The sequence below is a fragment of the Cryptomeria japonica genome, chromosome 3 (assembly GCF_030272615.1).
Source record: "Cryptomeria japonica chromosome 3, Sugi_1.0, whole genome shotgun sequence".
Lineage (NCBI taxonomy): Eukaryota > Viridiplantae > Streptophyta > Pinopsida > Cupressales > Cupressaceae > Cryptomeria > Cryptomeria japonica.
The window spans coordinates 95,950,354-95,972,837 of record NC_081407.1 but is presented as its reverse complement, the minus strand read 5'-3'; the positions used below and the strand labels follow the sequence as shown (position 1 = coordinate 95,972,837).

The window sequence follows — 22,484 nt, the reverse complement described above, 5'->3', positions numbered from 1 at the left end:
TGTTCCAAATCTTCCTTCTTTAGGATCAACCGGTTGGCTCAAAAGGTGTTGAGCATATACCTCAAACGTGATAGAGTCAACTTCATACCCCATGGGCATGATCCACACTATCCTAGGCTCCATGACTTCCATTTGACATTGATCTTTATCTACCATGAAGCAAATAGTTTGCTCATACTTCTGTACAATCTCTTTAGGGATTCTTTCTCCGTTTTTCATTGCAGCTTGGAAAGATTTGAAATAACCCTAGAGAGTAGATATTCTCATTGTAGCATCTCCTATCCCCCACAATCCCTTTTTGATTTGCATTTCCACTAGTCTATCATAGGCCCATTGGACCTTTCCTTTCACACTGGGTATCTCATTCAAGAAATATAAGGCCAAGAAAATAAGAAGAGTTCCATATTTAAAAGTGTGCTTCTTATCTTGCTTGATCTTCTTCAAATTACTCATCAACTCATTCAAAAGGATTGTACACAGATCATACCTCATGTCATTCTTCAACATCTAATATGCAGAGTATATGGCAGTTTCAGAGATGAAGTTGTGTTTGTTGGACTGGTAAACTTTGTATCTGACAACTAATGATGCAAACTTCACATCATGCTCCAGAATATCATTTTATGGTCATTTCTCTACTGTTGAATTGGGAACCAGTAGTGGCTATCACTGTGTTGTTTGACACTTTCCTTAGGCCAGGTACTTCATCAATTTCATTGAGGCATGTCACGGTTTGAATTGCTTTCTTAGTTATCTTGTGAGGCCTGTCAAGCCATATGAACTCATCATGAACTCAACTGAGAATATACCATATCCACTATGCTTCGTCAAACAACAAAAAATGGATGAACTGCGAAAAACCCTTGTCCTGAAGAATCTTGTATTATGGTTTGAGGTTTCCCAAACTTTCTATGAAGTGTTTGTTATAAAGGTTCAACATGTCCGCATTACCAAGCTCCTCAAGATCACAATGGATGTATGCCCTAATGTCTTCATTGTGAAGGACGTTGTAGGGTACCAAATAAAATGCACCTTCCAGATTGTCTTCAACATACTTAAAAGGGTGTTTCTTGAAAATTGGTTTGGCCTTATCCTTAATATCCATGACCAATGGGGTCGCAATACCAAAAGTTGAAGCCATTTCGAACTTAGGGTTTGTGGAAACAGATATTCTAGAACAGATAAATACCTTGATTCGCAACCAGGCGCTAAAATTCACTTTAGAGTCGGTGAAATCACTGTTGAGATTGCCAATTTTCTTTTCTCTCCTTTTCTACACTATTCTCTTGATCGCATTGTGACAAATGAATCCTTCAAATGCCTTTTTAACCTTCAAACACCTAATTTTTCATTGCAATAAATGTTGCAACCGGTTACCATGATTTTCATGGAGTCGCTTACCAGAGCATCAAATCTTCTTTGGAACTTCTGGATAATATCTGCATACATGATTTAAACCTTTTGCAATCTTCCAGAATTGATTGTAGTTCATCGAAGAGAGGGTTCTTAGAATTTGTATGAAAAGTTCCCCCTAAGGCACAAATCCCTAGTTACTGAATGAAGATCTTGCATCGGATTCAGGTGTAGATCCATTGTCAGCTTTAGATTCATCTTTCCTGACTCACATCTTCTCATGTTTGACTTTGATCTCTTCTATATTTGCCTTTCCCTTCTCCTCTGATTTGTTCTTGTCTACCGAAGCACTATTCTTGCTTCTGCAGTACTTTGCAATATGTCTGGTTTTGTTACATGCATGACAAACAATATTTCTCTACATAGGTCTGTAGTTCATCCAATTTGGTCTCATCCTACATTGGTTAGAGATATGTCCATACATCCCACAAGCATAGCATCTCTTTTTTTGGAAGTTATTCATTACTGCTCTACACATATTTGACTTCTGGCCAAAATTATTACATATGAAACACTGAACGGTAAAGGTAGAAACATTATTAATATTGTTCATTCCATTATTCATCCTACTTCTACATTGATTCACCATATGACCAAATTTTTTGCAAGTAAAGAATCTACGATTGAATTTATGAGAATTAGGTTGTCTTACCAAAGGATTCATGCTCTTCTTCTGATTAGGTTTTGCATTGCTTTGTCCAAATCTGGAGGAATCACCTTTCTCAAATCCAAGTCCTCACATGTCCTTCCCATGTCTCTGACTTTCCAACATCTCATCAAGCCTTGCTAAGATAGATTTGAATTTATGTTTGTAATCATTAGCAATAGCAAGTTCATCCCTTAAGGCAACAATCTGTCTTGCAATTTCTTGACCATCATTCCTTGACTGTGTCAACTCAAGCTTCAACTAATCATTCTCATAGGTAAGTCTGAAGCATTCATCAATTCTTTCCTTCAATGATTGTGCCAAATTCTCTTCATTTTTCATCCAATCCTCAATCTCCTTAGTTAGCCTCATCACAATGGATTGCATCTCATTCTTCAAGGCAACATTCTCTCTTTCAAGCTTGTCATATTCATCAGCTTTACCCTGATTTTTCATGATAAGGTCTTCTTTCTCCCCCAGCTTGTCCATCAATTCTTTCCTCTTGTCTCTTTAAGTGCTCACTTGATCCTTCAAGTCATTAATGAAATCATTAGCAACATTCAAGTTTCCTTTCAAGGAACTGATCTCATTTATTACTGCATCAAGATCCTCAAGTGCCACACTGAGTTGTCTCTGAAAATCAGAATCCATTGATTCAATTTCCCGGACCTTCCTTAAGTGGTTAAGCTTCCTCAGAAGAACTAGGCTCTAATACCAATTGTTGGAATCAAGGATCACTGAGAGGGGGGGTGAATCAGTGATTTATCGATTAGTAGATTTTCAAACTTAACTATAAACCACCAAAAGTATACACATGAAACTAAAATGTAGAAACTTAAAATAATCAACCACAAAATCATAACATTAGATTTTTACGTGGAAACACAAATGGGAAAAACCACAGTGGGATTTGAACTCACAATATTATGTTGGAGATTCTTGATATGGTTGTTCATTGTTGATTCTAGGATATGTTGTCGTCATTGATGTCAATATATTCCTGTGATTTATTCTGGTGAGTTTGGGAAGATCTTCTGATCCAGTTTTGTAGTTTGGTTATGTTGATCACTGCTTTGTAGAATTTGGTATTTTGTCCTATATATTCTGGTGTGATAAGATCTTGTGCTAAGGTTTTAGGATATTGTTTGGGATGATCTTGTGTACCTTCATTTTAGATGGTTCATGATTTTGTGCCCTGCAAGTTATCTTTCTGTGTGGCAGTTGCTGATTGGTTGTGTTCTTGAGCTTTCTGATGTTGATCGACGAAGATTTGATAAGTGGTGTTGGTGAAGCTATTGGTGATGATTCTAACATGCTTGCTGGTGTTTCCTAGTCATGTCTTTTTTTTTCCAATCCACATTGATCGTTGTGTGATGTTTTGGTGGTTTTCATCAACCGGTAATGATTTTCGTGTTATGCAGTATTTCTAGTGGTGTAGGGTGTTGCGATTGATCTTGGCATGATTTCCGGTGGATGTGATCATTTGGGAATTTGAATTAGGTCCATGCTATGTAATTTAAATCGTCATATTGGTCCAGTGATTGATCTTTGTATCGTGTAATGTAATTTTGTGAGTTGAGGGTTTAGCTGACCTTGTTATCAAGGTTGATGAATTGTATATATAGGTGAGTTATTCACTTAGTTTTGGTGTCGATGTTGTGTCTGCATTATTAGAGAGAGGTTTATGTGCGAACAAGAGATTTATCCTTCGGTGTTGTGATTGAGGAGAGATTGGTGTTGTAGAGAAGACAATTGTGCTTAATCAAAACTATAATTGGACATTTGGAGATGCTATTCTTTTAGTTTATTTCTTCCGGATTGTAGTCTGAATCATATTGTAAGTCAGTGAAAATTCCCTGGGGATTGTAGCCTTCTAGGAAAATATCTTTTGAGAAGTGAGCTCTAAGCAGTGTGCCTGAATGCATGTGTGTGCCTGAATGCATGTGCATTCCCCATTGTAATATTTTCACATACTACTATAGAGTATCATCTTACTGTGGGTAGGTTCCCATCGTGGTTTTTCCCTTAATCGGGTTTGATTTGCTTATTTATTTATTATTGCAATTTATCAGTTTATATTTTGGAGTTTAATTTATAAGATCTGGTGAAGATTGATTCACCCCCCTCTCAGTCTTCCTTCTTGATTGCTGCTAACAATTGGTATCAGATCTGGATCCTCCGGTAGAAGCTTAATTGCTTGAGGAGATCTGGGATGGCAGATCAAGGTATTATTTTCAAGAAGGATGGTCTGAGGTTTGATGGAAGTAACTATACTATATAGAAGAGCCAGATGGAGGCGCACTTGAAATGTCTTGGAGAGGATTACTGGAAGATTACTAAGAATGTCTATGTTATTCCTCATAATGGACTATCTACTTCCGATGAGGTTAAGGAAGCAGAATATAATATCAGAGCGAAGGAAGCATTGCTTAGTGCCCTAACTGATTCTGAAATGAAAAATGTTATGGGACTTCAGACCACACATGAGATTTGGGAGAAGCTTGAGATCATGTATGAAGGTGATAGTCAACTGAAAGTTGCTAAGTTGCAAAGCTTGAAAGGAACGTATGAGACATTGAGGATGGGAGATGATGAAAACATACATTCATACATGGCTAAGGTGAATGAACTTATCCTTGGTATCAAATGTGCCAGTGGAAAGATTGAGGAAGATGAGATTGTTGCTAAGGTGTTGAGATCTTTGCCTCTTGTTTATTAACATAAGGTTGTTGCTATTAACACTGTAGTCTATACATTTAACAGAGTTCATATCAAAGGTTGTACCAATAAGACCCCTTATGAGTTTTGGTTTGGTCATGTTCCTACAGTGAAACATTTCAAAGTTTTTGGTAGCAAATGTTATATCAAGAGAGATAAGGATATTGGAAAGTTTGATGCTAGAAATGATGAAGGTATCTTTTTGGGATATTCTACAAAGAGAAAATCCTACCGGTGCTATAATAAGAGGCTGAGAAAGATAGTTGAGAGTGCAAATGTGAAGGTGGATGAGAACCTTGGGAATGATATTAGAGCTTATGATGATGGTCAACATGTTATTTTAGCTCCTATCTAGCCTAAAGAGCCTAAGAAGAATGATCCAGTAGAGATTGTCAATCCGGATGTTGTTGCTTCTGGTGATGATGTGCAAGAACTTGAGGATCATAACAAATAAAAGACTCTGAGGTATGTTAAAGTGAATCATTCTGAGAATCAGATTATTGGTGATAAGGATAAAGGCGTGATGAGTAGAAGAACGTTAGTTGCAAAAGAAGTATGTATGATTTATGTAGACACTTAAAAATAATTATTTTAATTATTTTTAATTCTTCACATAATTAATTAATTATGTTAATTAAAATTCTTCTCAATATTAATTAAATATAATTAATATTGTCACTATAGCATATGATTTATTTAATAAATCAATCCCTTTCTTTATTCTTCTAAAAAATCAAATCCTCACAAATCTTCCTCTTAGCTAATTAATTTCAATTAACTAGTTAACCTACATGATTCCTACAAATCATCTTCTTAATTCATCATTAACCTAATAAATTCTTCTAGAAACTCCCTAAACTCACTTAACATTATTCTTCTAATTTTTTATTCCCTCCACTCATTCTCTCTCCTAGTCAAATTCTCCTACAAATATAAATCCCACCTAACATTTCCTCTAATCCCCCTCCTAATGAGTCGTTAATGGCTAATCATCATGATTAGCCACAAAGTCAACTCTTTGTCCTTTCATCCAGCCACTAGCTTTAAATGCTCTTTTTCTAGATGAATGTAAGATTTTCAAAATCTCACATTCCTCTAGGCATTTCCCTCTCCCAAGGAATTTTTAATTCCTTTTTATTCTTCTAATCCCCATAATATCCATTTTTGGAGAATTTTTAATTCCTCCAATGCATCTTGTAGAGTGTGGAGATACGAAATGCCTTTAAGGCATATTTCTTGGTCTCCCCACCCTCTCTTGGACCTTGTGTGACCTCACAAGTAAATCTTAGCCCTTCATCTCGAATTCATCCTAGCCATCCATTTTCCTCTCCTCTTCCTATAAAATAGGGTTCCATCCCTTCATTCAAAAACATCTTGAAATCTAGTAAGCTTATGCTGCCCTTTTGAGCCCAGGAAATCATCTTGGCAACTTGATCATCTCATCCTTATCATTTGTGCACAATATTGGAGAGCCATCCACATCCAGCAATCAAAGGAGCACATCAAGTGGAGCATTATCAAGGGGCGCCTTCACTTCATCAAGCTCAATCCGAAGGAGAAGGTAAAATAGCAAGGTGAAATGGTCTTTTTATGATATTTTAGCATTCTGCATGTTTATTTCGTTATGTTTTGATCAGTTTACCTTTCAAATCTATTTTCCCCTCTTCAATTTATAAAGTTGAACCTAAGGATTCTATTGAAGCCTGTAAAGATGATAACTGGAGAAGAGCCATGGAAGAAGAGTTAGATCAGATTGAAAAAAATAACACTTAAGAACTTGTGCCTAGACCTAAGGATAAAAATGTTATTGGTACTAAATGGGTTTTCAGAAACGAATTGAATGAAGTCGGTGAAGTAGTTAGAAATAAATCTAGACTAGTCTGCAAAGGATATTCACAACAAGAAGGAATTGATTATGAAGAAACATTTTCTCCAGTTGCCAGAATTGAAGCTATTAGACTATTTCTTTCTTATGCTTCTTATAAAGATTTCAAGGTATATCAGATGGATGTCAAATCTGCATTTCTGAAGGGTGATCTAGAGGAAGAAGTTTACATTGAGCAACCTAATGGATTTTCATTGTCAGATGATGGAGACATGGTATGTAAGTTGAAGAAAGCACTTTATGGATTGAAACAAGCCCCTAGAGCCTGGTATGCTAGATTAGACAAATACTTGTTGAAATTGGGATTTACTAAAGGTGATTCTGACAATAATGTGTACTTTAAGATTAAAAATGATAACATTTTTATTGTTGATGTCTTTATTGATGACATTATTTTTGGTGGTGATGATGATATGAGCATGAAGTTTGTCGGTGATATGCAGAAAGAATTTGAGATGTCTATGATTGGTGAGATGAAGTTTTTCTTAGTTTTGCAAATTGCACAGACATGAAAAGGTATCTTTATATCTCAAATTAAGTATGCGAAGGAACTGTTGAAGAAGTTTGGACTAGATGATTCCAAACCAGTTGGAACTCCTATGGTGACTGATTGTAAATTATCCAAAAATGATGAATCGCCGAAAGCTAGTTACAGTTTGTATAGATCTATGGTTGGTGGACTGCTATATCTTACCCAGACTAGGCCTCACATTATGCTTGAGGTGTGTATGGCTACTAGATATCAAGATGATCCAAAGGAGAGTCATGTCACTGATGTTAAGAGAATATATAGATATCTAAAGGGAATTGTGGATTATGGTTTATGGTATCCGAAGAATGATGATTTCATGTTGTGTGCCTACACTGATACAGATTGGGCTGGTGATGTTGATGACTGGAAGAGTACTACTGGTGGAGCATTATTTTTAGGAAAGAATTTGGTTTCTTGGGCAAGTAAGAAACAAGATTTAATATCCTTATATACTACTGAAGCTGAGTACATTGTTGTTGCTAGTAATTGCACTAAGCTAGTTTGGATGAAGCAAATGCTGAAAGATATTAGAGTTATTCATGATGAGCCTACTATTATATACTGTGATAATTCTAGTGATATAAACATGTCAAATAATCCAATGCAACATTCAAAGACTAAGAATATATCAATCAAATATAATTACTTAAGAGAGCAAGTCAATGAAGAGAAGGTGAAGCTGAAATATGTATCTACAAAGGAACAAATTGCTGATATTTTCACTAAGCCTTTGCTTGCAGATACATTTGTTTATTTGAGAGACAAGTTAGGGGTATCTATCCCCCCTGATGAGAACTATATGCATTGAGTTGCATCGATCCGGTGGATTTTAGAGCCTTATTCTCTTATCCGGATTGGTGTGTTGGTTCTACTCCTCTGCTGTAGTAGTCTGTTGATTTGGTTGTGTGTCCCAGGGGGAGAGAGATTCATGTTTCTATTTTGGGAAAGAGTTTGGTTTTCTATTTTGGAGATATTTGGCATTTCTATCAAAGGGGGAGAGAGATCATGTGAAAAATTGCATTATCTATCTTGATCTTAGGGGGAGTTTGCTAGTGATATCTTCTTTCTTTGCATTGGCCGTTTTTCACATTCATGTGTTGCCATCAATACCAAAGGGGGATATTGTTGGATTTTTTGGATATGGTTGTTCATTGCTATTGCTAGGATATTTTGTTGTCATTGATGTCAACATATTCCTATGATAAATTCTTGTGTGTTTGGGAAGATCTTCTAATCTTGTTTTGTAGTTTGTTTATGCTGATCACTGCTTTGCAGAATCTGGTATTTCCTCTGGTATATTTTGGTATGATCAGATCTTGTACTGAAGTTTTAGGATATTGTTTGGGATGATCTTGTGTATCTTCATTTCAGATGGTTCATGATTTGGTTCCTGACAATTTATCTTTCTTCGTGGCAGTTGCTGATTGGTTGTGTTCTTGAGCTTTCTGATGTTGATCAATGAAGATTTGATGGGGTGTTGGTGCAATTGTTGGTGATGATTCTGATGTACTTGTTGGTGTTTCCTAGTCATGTCTTATTTGTTTTGGCAATCCACATTGATCGTTGTGCGATTTTTTGGTGGTTTTCATCAACCCGTGATGATTTCTGTGTTATGTGGTATTTCTGGTGGTGTAGTGTATTGTGGTTGATCTTGGCATGATTTTCGATGGATGTGATCGTTTAGGAATTTGAATAGGTCCATGCTATGTAATGTAAATCATTATATTGGTCCAGTGATTTATCTTTGTATCATGTAATGTAATTTTCTGAGTTGAGGGTTTAGTCGACCTTGTTATCAAGGTTGATGAATTGTATATATAGGTGAGTTATTCACTTGGTTTTGGTGTCGATGTTGTGTCTGCATTATTAGAGAGAGGTTTATGTGCAAACAAGAGATCTATTTTTCACTGTTGATTGAGGAGAGATTGGTGTTGTAGAGAAGACAATTATGCTTAATCGGAACTGTAATCGGGAATTTGGAGATGCTATTCTTTTAGTTCATTTCTTTTGGATTGTAGTTTGAATCATATTGTAAGTTAGTGAGACTTCCCTGAGGGTTGTAGCTTTGTGGGCAAATATCTTTTGAGCAGTGAGCTCTAAGCAGTGTTCCTGAATGCATGTGCATTCCCCATTGTAATATTTTCACATACTACTGCAGAGTATCATCTTACTGTGGGTAGGTTCCCATCGCGGTTTTTCCCTTAACTGGGTTTTCCACGTCAAAATTCTTGGTGTTGTGTGGTGTGTTGTTAATTTGCTTATTTGTTTATTATTGCAGTTTATCAGTTTATATTTTGGAGTTTAATTTATGAGATCCGGTGAAGATTGATTCACCCCCCCCTTAGTCTTCCTTCTTGATTGCTAATAACATATTATTCCATTATGGCCAGTAGCAAAAAAATATTACAAAATGAGAATGCACAAGCATTCAGGCACACTGCCTAGAGCTCACTGCTCAAAATACAATAAGGGATGCAACCCCGAAAGGCTCACTGCCTTACTGACTAATTACAATGATGAATTATAATAAAATTAACTCCAAAATAGCATCTACAATGCTTGGATGAGTTCCAGTTAACTTCCAAATATATCAAATGGATAACCTTTGTTGTTTTTCTCTATTCTGCCCTGTTCGTTGTCTTAGTCAACTACTGGATCAAGAATGCACACGTGAAACTACGCAAAAATAGATTCACGATCACCACTAGCTTGCATACAATCATATCATCCATAAAAAATATCATCTACACCAATCTTATATATCTCTAATCACAAAATAGGTCATTTACCATGTCGACCTGCTAGTGCAACGTGTAGTCTCATGTCGGCTTGACCGGATCACAAAGGATAAATGTGGATCACCAAAATAATAATAAAATGATGTTACTATATTGGTCCAATCATCCAGAACATGATTCATAGCACCACAATCATTGGAAAGCTTTCAAACCAAAACTGCTATGTTCATTCTGAAATATTGGTTAACACCTGCTACCGGTTAAGAAGAATTATGGCTATCAGATCAAATCTCCATGAAGAGTTGCCATCAATGACAACCCTAAACCAGTAATCAACCATCAGAAGCCACCAGGTGAGTGTCAATTTCCAACAAGAATAACTATTCTGCATAGATCAAATAAAAAGGCCTTAAGATAACAAAAAATATAGCCTAAAAAACCCCTTATGAGGGAGAAACCCAACCTATAAAAGTATCCATACTAGACATCATATTATTCAACCATTAAGAAATACAAAGCACTTATAGAGTAATGAATACTTCTTAAACATCAAGCCTCTCCCATGCATTCTCCATGCGTCCAAACATGAATCCATAAATCTCATGTCATGGACCATATTTATCTATAATTATTTATTTTGAAAATGATGCTTATTTTATTTATTTATGAAATTAAAATGAAATGGAAATATAATTTTTAGTGAAATAGATGATAATGAAATAGGAATTCAAATGCAATGAAAATATTTACATTATGTTATTTATGTAAATGCAATTGAATGATCAGTATTATTGTGAAATTGGGGATGATCATTGCTAATGAGCAATTGAGTGCAAGTGAATGTAGGAACAGGTGAACGTGGATGAAGGCAAGAACAGGGTTCAAGTAGAGTTGTTTTAGCTCTTGGAATTTGCTAGAATAGATGGAATCCCACACACCACATTAGAATTTATAATCTGCATCTTGTAAAGATGGATGATTTAAATGACTTTATTCGAGTGTTTGTTTAAATTGGAATGAGTAGTTTTAATTGATAGACTGATTTAAATATTTGTACATGTATTTTGATGTCTGTGCAACTTGTGAAATGGATTAAATATCATGCTTATATTTCCACTTCTTGATATATATATATATATATATATATCTATATATATATCTATATATATATATATATATATATTTGTATGTATGTATGTATGTATGTATATGTGTATATATAGATATACCTATACAAGTATATACACATATATATACGTATATGATTATATGATGTCTTGAAAAAAAGAAAAGATAATTAAATTTGAATTGATTTATTACTATAGCTATATTTATATATAATTATACGTATTATATATATGAGTTCGAATAAAAATTTGATCACACACACACACATATACGTATGTAATTATTATATATGTAAATATATTGTTGAAATTGAATTATTTTGTTTTATGATAAATCATTATATATATATATATATATATATATATATATATATATATATATATATATATATATGAAAGCGACTTATTTGAAAGCAACCTATCCGATATGGTGGCAGGTTATCACTGCAAGTCATAGTCGACAAAGTACATTTATAAGGGGGTCGATGCTAATCGACTTAGCATAACGTAGAGACTTAGAACTATTGCAAAGTGAATTCAGTATTAATCGACCATGCTGCAAACAAAACTTAGAGTTCAAGTTGAATATGGACTGATCAACATGGCTAAAAACCGTTAGAATAAGCATCGCATGGCATGCAAACTAATCCACATACCAGCAGTGGTGCATGGGAAGCTAACAAACTGCATTGATAGCAGTGGGAGTCGATAGTAATATCGACTAAGCAATTGCCTAGCCCACATAATAACACCAGTAATAATGAACTTAACAGCTTGGGAAGTTTGGTGTCATGTAGTAGATAATAGGAATTAATATGGCTTTCGTCACTATATATATAGACTGATGGTTTTGGAGGAAAAACAAGAGGGAGAAACATGAGGGAGAAATATGTAGAAAATATAGATGAAAGAATAGAGAATAGAGATGATAGAATAAATAATAGAGATGATAGAACAAAGAATAGAGATGAAAAGAACACAACAAAAGGAATTGTAAAACGTAGAGAAAGAAAAGCATTGGAAATCTAGAAGTGTTGCCATTAGATTTAGAAGAAGAATTAGTGTTGAACATCACAATTTTGGTGTCGAATTTCAGAGGTAGGCTCTTAATCAAGCAATAGTTTATTATATATTTATAGAATAAAAATATAATTATCTTGATAATTGTTTATTTTAGATCACTAATGAATAAAAAGTTAAACTTTGAATTAGTTTATGCATTAGAAGTCATGATTATTGATTATATGAAATTTTGTTTGAAGAAGCCATATAGGTATGTGCATTATGAAATGTTGTCTTACTCAATACTCGTTGTATAAAATTTACCGAATTTAGATAGTTCAATTCGTAAATCATTGAAAACACATGTTAGTGTCAAATTTAATATGTTATTTGAAGGAAGAATGTGTACTCATATTCTATTCGTTTATATGTAAATATACATACATGTCTTATTTTAATTCTTGTCTTTGATTTACTTGAAAAGATAGAAGTGAAAGATTGTTCTCTTTTTCGATATATATTTGTTTGTCCATGAAAGATTGTTTTCTTGTCAAATAAAATTGGTTGCAAACAAAAGATTGTTTCCTTCTATTTCTATTTAACGAAAGACTGTCTTATTTAACATTGTATTTTTATCATGCGAGAAATAGGAAGCTAGAATTGAAAAATGAAAGATTGTCTTCTATATATTTATTCTAGTTTCATATGAACATAGAAAAAGGTAGATAGGCTTGTGTTTGTGGGAAAGTTACCTTATGGGACGGGTGTTGAATGTGGAATCATAGAGAGAATAGTTTGCTTTTCCAAACTATATTTTATTCCTATGTGTGGCATTATAATCGACCGAGTAACTAATTGACCATTGAAATAGATGGGTTTATTTATGCTCTTTACCATATCCTTGATTGATCTTGCTTGTTTCTTAATGGAATTAGAAAATAGAAAATGCATGTATCATTCTAGGAACGCACCAGATTCTATCTTATCTATCGAATTCTTTTTGCTAAGCAATTAGAGCAAGGTCGGGTATTCTTGATTGACTAAGAATTCAGGGGAAGTGTAATCTTCAAGGTTGGATGGACAAAACGCCTGAATCTTGTCCTCGTCTTCATTCTAAAGATTGCATTGAAGATAGCTTGGATTGCAAATCAAAGGACACATCTCATTATTTACTTTATATTTTTCTTGTTATTGAACTTAAGGAATTAGAAAGGCCTAAGTATTGTATGTAGATATGATTGAAATACTACTACATTTTCTCATTGAATAAAGAATCTTTATCTCTTGATAGAAATCTCATGTATATTATGATATAGATAGAATAATGATTTAGAGCTAAGAATGGATTAATGGAAGAAAATATACTTATTAAAATAATTATGAGTTTATTTAAGAATAAATAGTATTTCATTTTATTATTGAATTCAAAATGTTTTATGACTTCACATCTCACGCCATGCTTCACACATGCACTCTTAGAAGGACCCAATAATGACAACCCACTCAAACAAACAACCAACCCAAACCACTAACATGTGCTTGATTATATAGAATCAAGCTCACACAAATACAACCAAGTGGTAAAGTAAAACCATATGACTCAAAACTATGAGTTCACAAAACCATTGACCCCACATTTAATATTAGGTACTAAGTTTTCACTTTATTAAACATATTTCCCCAATATTATATAAACATATCACTTATGTCCCATTGTTACATACAACACATAAAGTGGCTCCATGAATATTAACTCCTAGTGTTGTATGTCCATCTAGGTTGCCCTATGTGCACCACTCACATAATAATACATAATAAATTATAAACATTTATGCAAGGTGTACAACACCTTATCTCAACAAGCTATGAGGAAGCTATAGCCATGACTATAGGTAGTAAATTGTAATTGTTGTAGGTAAGTGGCTAGCTTTATTGAAATTAATTTGTTGCACTTAAACAACTCTATAGCATTCTAATAATAATAACTAAGATAAGAAATGCTATACTAGTCTAAAAATAACTAGATTAATATATAATCATTCAATTGCTAAATTATATATTCAATTAGTTCTTATTAGGGTATTAACCAAAAAGGGGTGTTGAAAGGATGTAAATAAATATATGAAATGCACACTAAAATAAGGAAATTGAGTATTTGATGAGGATAATTTTGAGGCTCATCACTTAGCAATACCAATAGAATTTAGGATATAAATTTGTGTCATGCATTGCATATTGATTCAAACATCTTTTTTATCAAATTTGAAGCCACACCAAGAAAAATGTAAATAACTATTCATATGTCCTTATGAATGTAGATGCTAAAAAAAAAATTACTATAACGAAATGATTGATACTATTTTTAAGTGATTAAATGATGTCGAAATGAAAGATGCTTTGTCTTTTTATATAACAACCTAATATTCAAATTTGAATATTTTGTGGTTGATCTAGTAGAAAATAATTAGTTGAAAACATAATTAAATTTAATTTTTAAAAAACGATAGTCAAGGTCAATCAACTAACCTCAATCATATAATTAAGAATTAAATCACACCAATTAAAAAATCAAGACTTAAAATTAAATTATATTAAAAGTAAATACCATTTTATATAAATAAATTTTTAAAATGCTAAACTATCATTTTTAAGACAAAAATTTAACCAATATATAAAATAAATTAAAGTGTTAGAAAAATGTCCTTTTCACATCTGTATATTCAAATCGTATACTCATTTATATGCCAACTATTCTGGCTTCAAAACCGCAGTACGGAGTCAATAACACAGGTTATTGATCATTATACACCGTTGATTTTGAAAAGATCGGTTACGATTATTTAAGTTGTCAACAACACGTTGTATGATTGAAAGGTTTTGGAATCAGAATAGACATGTCCCATTTATACACAGCTCATACTCGAATTCAAATATTAAACAATATTATATATTAAAGATAGAATAAAATATTTAAACAAAGACTATAGCAAAAATATTCCCACCATAATCTATTATCAATTTTAAATTTCTTGTCGTCACTTTCAAAATCTTTCATTATCCTCGTGAAATTAAATGAATATTAAAAGTAGTTGGTGTTGGAGAATCCTAAAAGGTGATGTAGGAATATCATGTGGATTCCTTTATTCTATTAACTAAGTTGATCATTTCAAGATTTTTATGTTGAATCGAATCTTTGAGAGAAGATTTGCTGTAATTAAGCATTCATAAAAAGTATGTTGTTGATGGTTTTAAAAATTAAAAATAAATAAATCACAACATGTAATTATTTCAAGCTGTTATTAAGTTTATTAATAATGTGAATAAATTAGAAAATGAAACTATAATATGGTATTATTTCAATTTGTTTTATAGGGAAAGTGTATTAGTAGTGGTTAGAGCTGATTTTATGCATCCACATATTCTAAATGGTATATCGGGCTTTGGCGACTTTTGTTTATGTTTATGTTTATGTTGTTGTTTTTATATGCGACTTAACTGCTTTTAGTTAAGGTTTTGACTTTTGGGTAGTAACAACACATACTGTGGGATCAATTATGTGCACGAGTCAAAAAGTACACATTTCAAAGTGTCCCCTGATACCTACTTAAAGATGTTACAATAACTGTCCACTCAACTTGTGGACAAATGTCCTAGTGGTTGTGCACAAATGTCCCAGTAGTGGTGTCCAAATGGGCTAATTATGGATCAAAAAAGCTACAAAATTATCGACTATTGATACATGTGAAATTTATAATGAGCTTTCCATTATCATTTTTTTGCTCCTTTAAAATTAGTAATTGACAAGTTGAATGCACAAAGAATGATTAATTATTGAAACACGATGAACTGCTAGTGTTCTTCCCCTAATTTTAAAAATAAGATGATAATTTTGTATTGTAATTATTTAATATAAAAAAAAATAGAAGTTCAATATTTTTAAAAGAAAACGGTCATTTCAATGTTTATCTATATATTATTTCAACATTGAATAAACCATATCTATCATATCATAATAATCATAAACTTCAATAATTCAAATTTAAATTGAATGCAAACAAACAATCAATTTAATCCGGAAAACAAGATAATAATCATTGTTGTCATCACGCAAATTTAAAGCCTCTATTGTCGTGGTGTAGGAAAATGGAATTATTAGTATGAATTATAAGATGTCTCTCTCTTGCATGTGAAGGGGGGACATAATGATTAGAACATTGATAATTCAAAAGAAACTTTTATAGTTAATTAATAATTCCTTTATTCTAATTCATCATTAGTCTATTGTCAAAAAAGACTCTCTATGATCTACTTATATATGAAATGAGTACTTAGTCTTGAGAGTCACACATTTCTTATTGTAATAATTATTTCATACTATAAATTAATTAGTAGTATGTTAAGTGTAAATTAATCTTATGATCGTTTTGAAATGAAGTATTCAATATAAATAATTATTCAAATAATAATTAATTTGTAAAAAATTTAAAAACTTATTTATAAATTTAGATTTGTTTATGTATATTAGATTTATTAGTTCCTGCATGCAGGAAATTATAGTGAAGGCTTCTAATGGTAAACAATGATTAATCTTTCCCCTTTCACCCAATCAACATGTCAGGGAATTTTGCATAGTTTTATTTTCCATTATGTGCTATCAAGAAGTTGCTCATTTTTTAGTGGAAATTTTTGTGCAATGTATTTTGGCAATCTCTGATTCGTATTGCACACAGTTGGCAGAGGCATTCAAAGTTCAGGTTCCCATAAGAGAGAACACACAATTAACCAAGACATGCAGTTTTCGTTTCTGAAAATTGCAGGGCAAATTGTTAGGAGGAAGATGTGTGGCCTGCATGCAAAATAGAACACATGCCTTGTCTATGTTTCAACATTTTCCATTATAGTTATTACATCCCTCAAAATTCCTTTGAGACACACCATTTTCAGTGGGGCAGCGACACCTCTAAGACAAAGTAATAAACTAAGAATATAGTTTGCATCGTTTGCATAAATAGAGCGTTTGCTGGAATAAAATTATCAATGTGATTAATTGTTTTAGTGTCGGCATCTGCTTCTTATGGTGGAGAAGAAGGCAAATGGAAGACAGCCTCTGCAACTTTGTACAAAGATTCTGATGCCCTCGACACACGGGTAAAAAACATGAACACCTTTTTTTTTGTATTTAATGCATTGTTTGTCTGGTTTGTGCATTTAGGGTTTAACTCGTGCCATATTAAGGGTTTGTCTGGTTTCTGGGATGTTCGAGTTTCAGTAGCCCTGTTGAGCTTTCTTGTTTCATTTTTTCTTTTAGAAGCTTTGTGTGGATGGCAGGATTCCATGTCTTCGCTAGTTTGAATTTTTCTTTTAGACGTTTTGTGTTCATGGCAGGGTTCCATGTCTTTGTTATTAAATAGCATGTGTTAATGAGGACTTTTGTCTCTATGCCAAATGATTTTCGAGGAATGTTTTTTGCATTATGAGAATCACACTTTCTTTTAGCAGGTTGTGGATTCCAGTAACTACAATGTGTGCATCTCTTACTCTTCCTCTTGTCCTAAACTTTTTAATCAAACTGTGCAGAATTTGCTAGCAGACATCTAATCCAAGACACTCAAAATTGGAGGTTTTGCTAGTGATGAAATTAACTGTAGTTGTAAGTTTTATGTGATTTTTCAAAAAAATGTTTCAAAGTTTAACTATTAAAAGATCAGTTATTACTTTTTCAAAGTGATTTGCAGTCCACACACTTTACTTAATTCAAGAGTTAATAGCTCATCAATCTTCAAAGTAGTTCACAGTTCACATTCTTCCCTACAACCACAACTCACATTTAAGCTAGGCGATTGAAATTTGGGGCAAATTAAATAAGCTATAGTCTCATTAACATACAAACCTTGTCTGTGATAGGGAAGTATGCCACAACATGATTGTGGTCTTTTGCAAGGAATGATGTAGTTAATCATGCTTGAAGAAAATAGACAATTATAGTCCAAATTCAAGAGAGTAATTAAATTAAATACACACTGAAGTTGTTTTCTCTGTATCTGCAAGCGTCGTGAGAGGGAATGCATAACATATCGCATAACTTACATTTTAAGTTGTTTTACAAAGCATTTTCCTAAGTACAAAGTCTTGATGCTTGGTCACATTCTAGGAGGAATTGCTACATCTCTTCTATTTTCATCTTTCGAGTCATGGCTTGTTGCTGAACATTTCAATGTGATATCTAGTTGTATTTGATTAGAAATTCAGAACAATCTAGCTCTTTTCTAACAATGCATAACAAAGCATGGTTAGTTAGGCGATTTCATAACTATTAGATCTGCAAGAATCAGCTAGGGTTGTGTTATTATTTTCTTATTACTAAAGTTTTCTGCTTTTTTGCAGAGGGGTTTTGATCCACAATGGTTGTCGTTGAGATTCTCAAAGGCAACATTCTTGGAAAATGGTCTAGTAGCCATTATGTCTAGGCTCTTTGCTAACACCCATGCAGACACTCTAGGCTTTGGTCCATTTTCTCCATTTGATGTTGTTGCATGCTTCCTAGCTATAGGTATGGCTGTTATCTTTTCTATCCAATCATAAAACTATGGAGATCCCTTAGAAAGAAAGAATTTACTCACACAGTTTAAGGGTGTTGCTTTGACCATTGCTTCATGTAAGTTGTTAGGCATACGTTAATATGTAAACATCATACTTTTATAAAATCTCTGTAGAATAAACTTAAAACATTTTTTCTCTGACAAGTTTTAATGGTTTGCGGGATTAGATGACACGATATTGCACTTCTAGGAGCTATACAATCATTATTTGAAGGTTCAATGTACACATTTGTGTTTCTTTAGACACCTGCTTTGAGCCCAAATGAATGGGATATTCCTCATGAGTTGATATTTGCAACATTTATGTTGGCTTCAATGGTGGGAAGTTCCCTGGCCTCTAGAATTTTGGCTCACCCAACACTCAAGGTGGAAAGATACATGTACATTGTATTTGTTGTCTCTACTATATCATTACTCCTTCCTATTACGACAAGTGTATGTCATTTCTAAACTACCTCTTTTGTCTTCTTGGTTTTTGATTATACGCGAGCATCTTGGATATCCAAGCTTTTTTCATTGCTTATTTTTAATAATTTTTCTCGGAGGCTAGCATAGAAAAGGGTGGAAGTATTACAACAACATGATGCCCAACTTCTTGGATTTTGTGTATTTGACACTTGTGTGGGGATATTTTGGCCCTCAATAATGAAAATGCAATCACAATATATTCTTGAAGAGGCTCGAAGCACAATTATGAACTTTTTCTGCTAGTACTGACTTAGGATTAATATGTTTTTGCAATTTAAATCTTTGTCTTAGCATGAGTCATTTGTTTCACTTAGATGTGAGTTACTTGGAGTCATTTTTTCTTTTTCGTAAGGTCAATGCCTTCCCAATCACAATCATGTTTGGAATGTGTTCAATCTTCCTCTTCATTGCCGCAATTATTTTTCTTAGGAAATGTGAAAATGGGTTTGTAAAGTTTGTGGGTGTAGACTTTGCAAGATTCTAGCCAAGGTAGAATAGGGGCTCTTTGTGACTTGGCCAAGGATTAAAATGGATTCTTGGAGAAAATGACCATCAAAGGTGTTTATGATGGCAGCTTATTCAAATTCTAGAAATCAGAGCTAGACAATTATAATGGTTTTGAAGGTTTCTAGACTGTTTAATATGTATATGTCAGGCCTGCAATCATCTACTATATGCTCTGCTTTGACAAAAATATAAGAGACAATTGCAGACATGGATTCACTCATTTGTTTGCCAATTCCCTATCATTCAGGCCTAGAGTCATCTAATATATGCTCTGCTTTGACAAAACTGTAAGAGACAATTGCAAGCATGACTTCACTCATTTGTTTGTCAATTCCCTATCATTCTCATTACATTGTTCAACACTTTATGCCTCTTAATTTGTTCAATAACTTTTCTATGAAATATTGATTCAACTATGATACCAGTGTTAACATGTGTCATGGTTGCAGATAGTGTATTATACCCTCCCTTTTTACTGATATATCTTAAATTGAAATGAAATTCAATTTTCAAGGCTTTTTTTTTCTACTTAATATGGAAAATATAAGATTAAACTTGCTTTTCTGCATGTGCAACACCTACAGGTCAAGTTTTGATGCAGATGTTGACATCAAGGTCTAGTATTTCAGCCACAGACACTTGAAGGACTAGTTTGTACTTCATATAGTAAGTCATAGTTATGTTTTTTATTTGAAATTTATTCTTTCTTTGTTTTCTATGCTATGTTACAACATGTTTATTGCTTAAAAACTATAATTAAATTTGAAGCTATTAATGAATTCTTTTCACGTAAATTTTGCAGATGCCTTGATTCCTTGAATTTTTGTCATTGTGCTTATTCTTCAAAAGAACTGGTGGGAGAAGATTCTTTATTTTGGACACATCTGTAGTTTATTGCATCTCATGAACCTTTTTAAGGTACTGGATATGGCCAACAAATAGTTGTTATCAATTGTATATACTAGAATGAGGATATTATTTAAAACAGAGGATATTGTACATCCATTCAAGATTATTCAATATACAGTGCACTTTTATAAATTGGTCCTATTTCAAGGAGTCATTTTTGTACACCTTCCAAAAGGAATGCATTAATTGGAATCAAGTATTATATTTGCATTATAATTTGTTTATGTACTATAACTCAGCATCTTTACAATTATACCAAGCCACTGGCAACCATAACATCTGGCAAAAACCTCAATCAAACAAAAACAAAATTGTTCTGCCACTCTTTTGGCAGGAACTTCGTTGCTCTACAGCTCTTGTTATTTATATTTTTATGGTTATTTAAATTTATGATAAAATTAAATGAAGTTTATTTTGTTGTTTTGATTTAAGATTGTCTTAACTAATGATTTTAACATTGTTAGGTAAATTCATGCTAGTATATTTCCACAATCCATGAGATTGATATGTGTTGCTTCTCTAACAATCGAATCCAAAAGCAACACATATCAATTGTTAGGTAAGATTTGAATTTAAAATTTATTACTTTTAGGTAGGATAAATATTCATATATTAAGATGTAATGGTAAAATTTGTATACCCATGTCATTTGTCACTTAGTTTTGTATTCATTAAAAACAATTCTATCTTGATATCTGCAAGTAGTGATAAATGGTATAATCTTATAAAAAGTCCTCATCACATTAGTCTTTTACCATTTTATATACATATATAGTCTTTGTCTTATCCTTACATATATACACTTCTATACAATCATTTTATGTGCACATTTATATATTCATCTATTCACCTACTTTTGTATGTTCATTAGTCACCTATATCCAATTATTTGTCCATCCATGAATATTCTTACAATTGTAAGATCAACCCTACAATCATAGATTTGATCCCTTGCTTTTAAACGTTCAATTTTAACTCCCATGAAAATAAAATAAATACACTTTTAATATAATGTAATATTATATACTAATAATCAAAAACAATCACTACATTCATTCTAATACATTAATACATAGATCCTATTTCATCTGAAAATATTTTATTTTTATTTTTAAATAACATATTTTTATTTGATACTTTCTAAGAACTAAAATACCTACATATGCATCTACTTATTAAACTCCTAATCAATCCTTAAAAAAAGCTTATAAGCTTCCAAATCACAAGTGCGAATGTTAATGAAAAATGTTCCAAACCAAATTTATTTTTTCCAATAAATGTCCCAAACCATTTTTCAAAAAGAATGGTGGGGCTAAAAAGGAATCAATTTTCAATAATATGAAGAAATGTAATTTGTCGGTTGGAAAAAAATATTGAAGGTTGGAGTGGAATCCTTTAATGCCAGTTTGTCATCAAACACCTCAACCTAAAAGGTGGCCATCCAAGCACAAAATTTTCCTCAAAATGATATAAATGTGTCTAACCAATAAAGAAGATTAGTTTATTTTCCTTAAATTCTTTGGCCACCATTTCTTATATGACCCACATGACTTTAATAACTCATTTTAGTTGGTATGGTTTAGATGTCTAATAAATTGTTAATAGCAACTACATTCCAATGTCTAATGGGTATGTTGAGAGTGTTATCCAATTGAGCATATTTTTTTTATAATGTTTTAGTGCAGTTTAAATTGGTAGGTTGTAGTAAAAGTTTTTAAAGTGTTTTATTATTTATATAGATTAGTAGTATAATAAGAATATAATGATTTTTTTATATATTAAAGAAGAGGGTCATTTCAATATTATTTTTAATAGAATAGTCAATTATTTTTAACTAACATTGTATGTTAGGAGTCATCTTTTTAATTGTGTAATATCACACATGCACTATCTTCATGTAATACATATTGTTGGGATGCGAAGGTGAGAGCATATGTAAA

At 32.7% G+C, this 22,484-nt stretch overlaps 1 pseudogene; it reads left to right on the top strand.

The window, feature by feature from the left end:
- Positions 1 to 14,802: 14,802 nt before the first annotated feature.
- On the top strand, positions 14,803 to 19,612 carry LOC131070044 (uncharacterized; annotated as a pseudogene).
- The last annotated feature ends 2,872 nt before the right edge of the window (positions 19,613 to 22,484 follow it).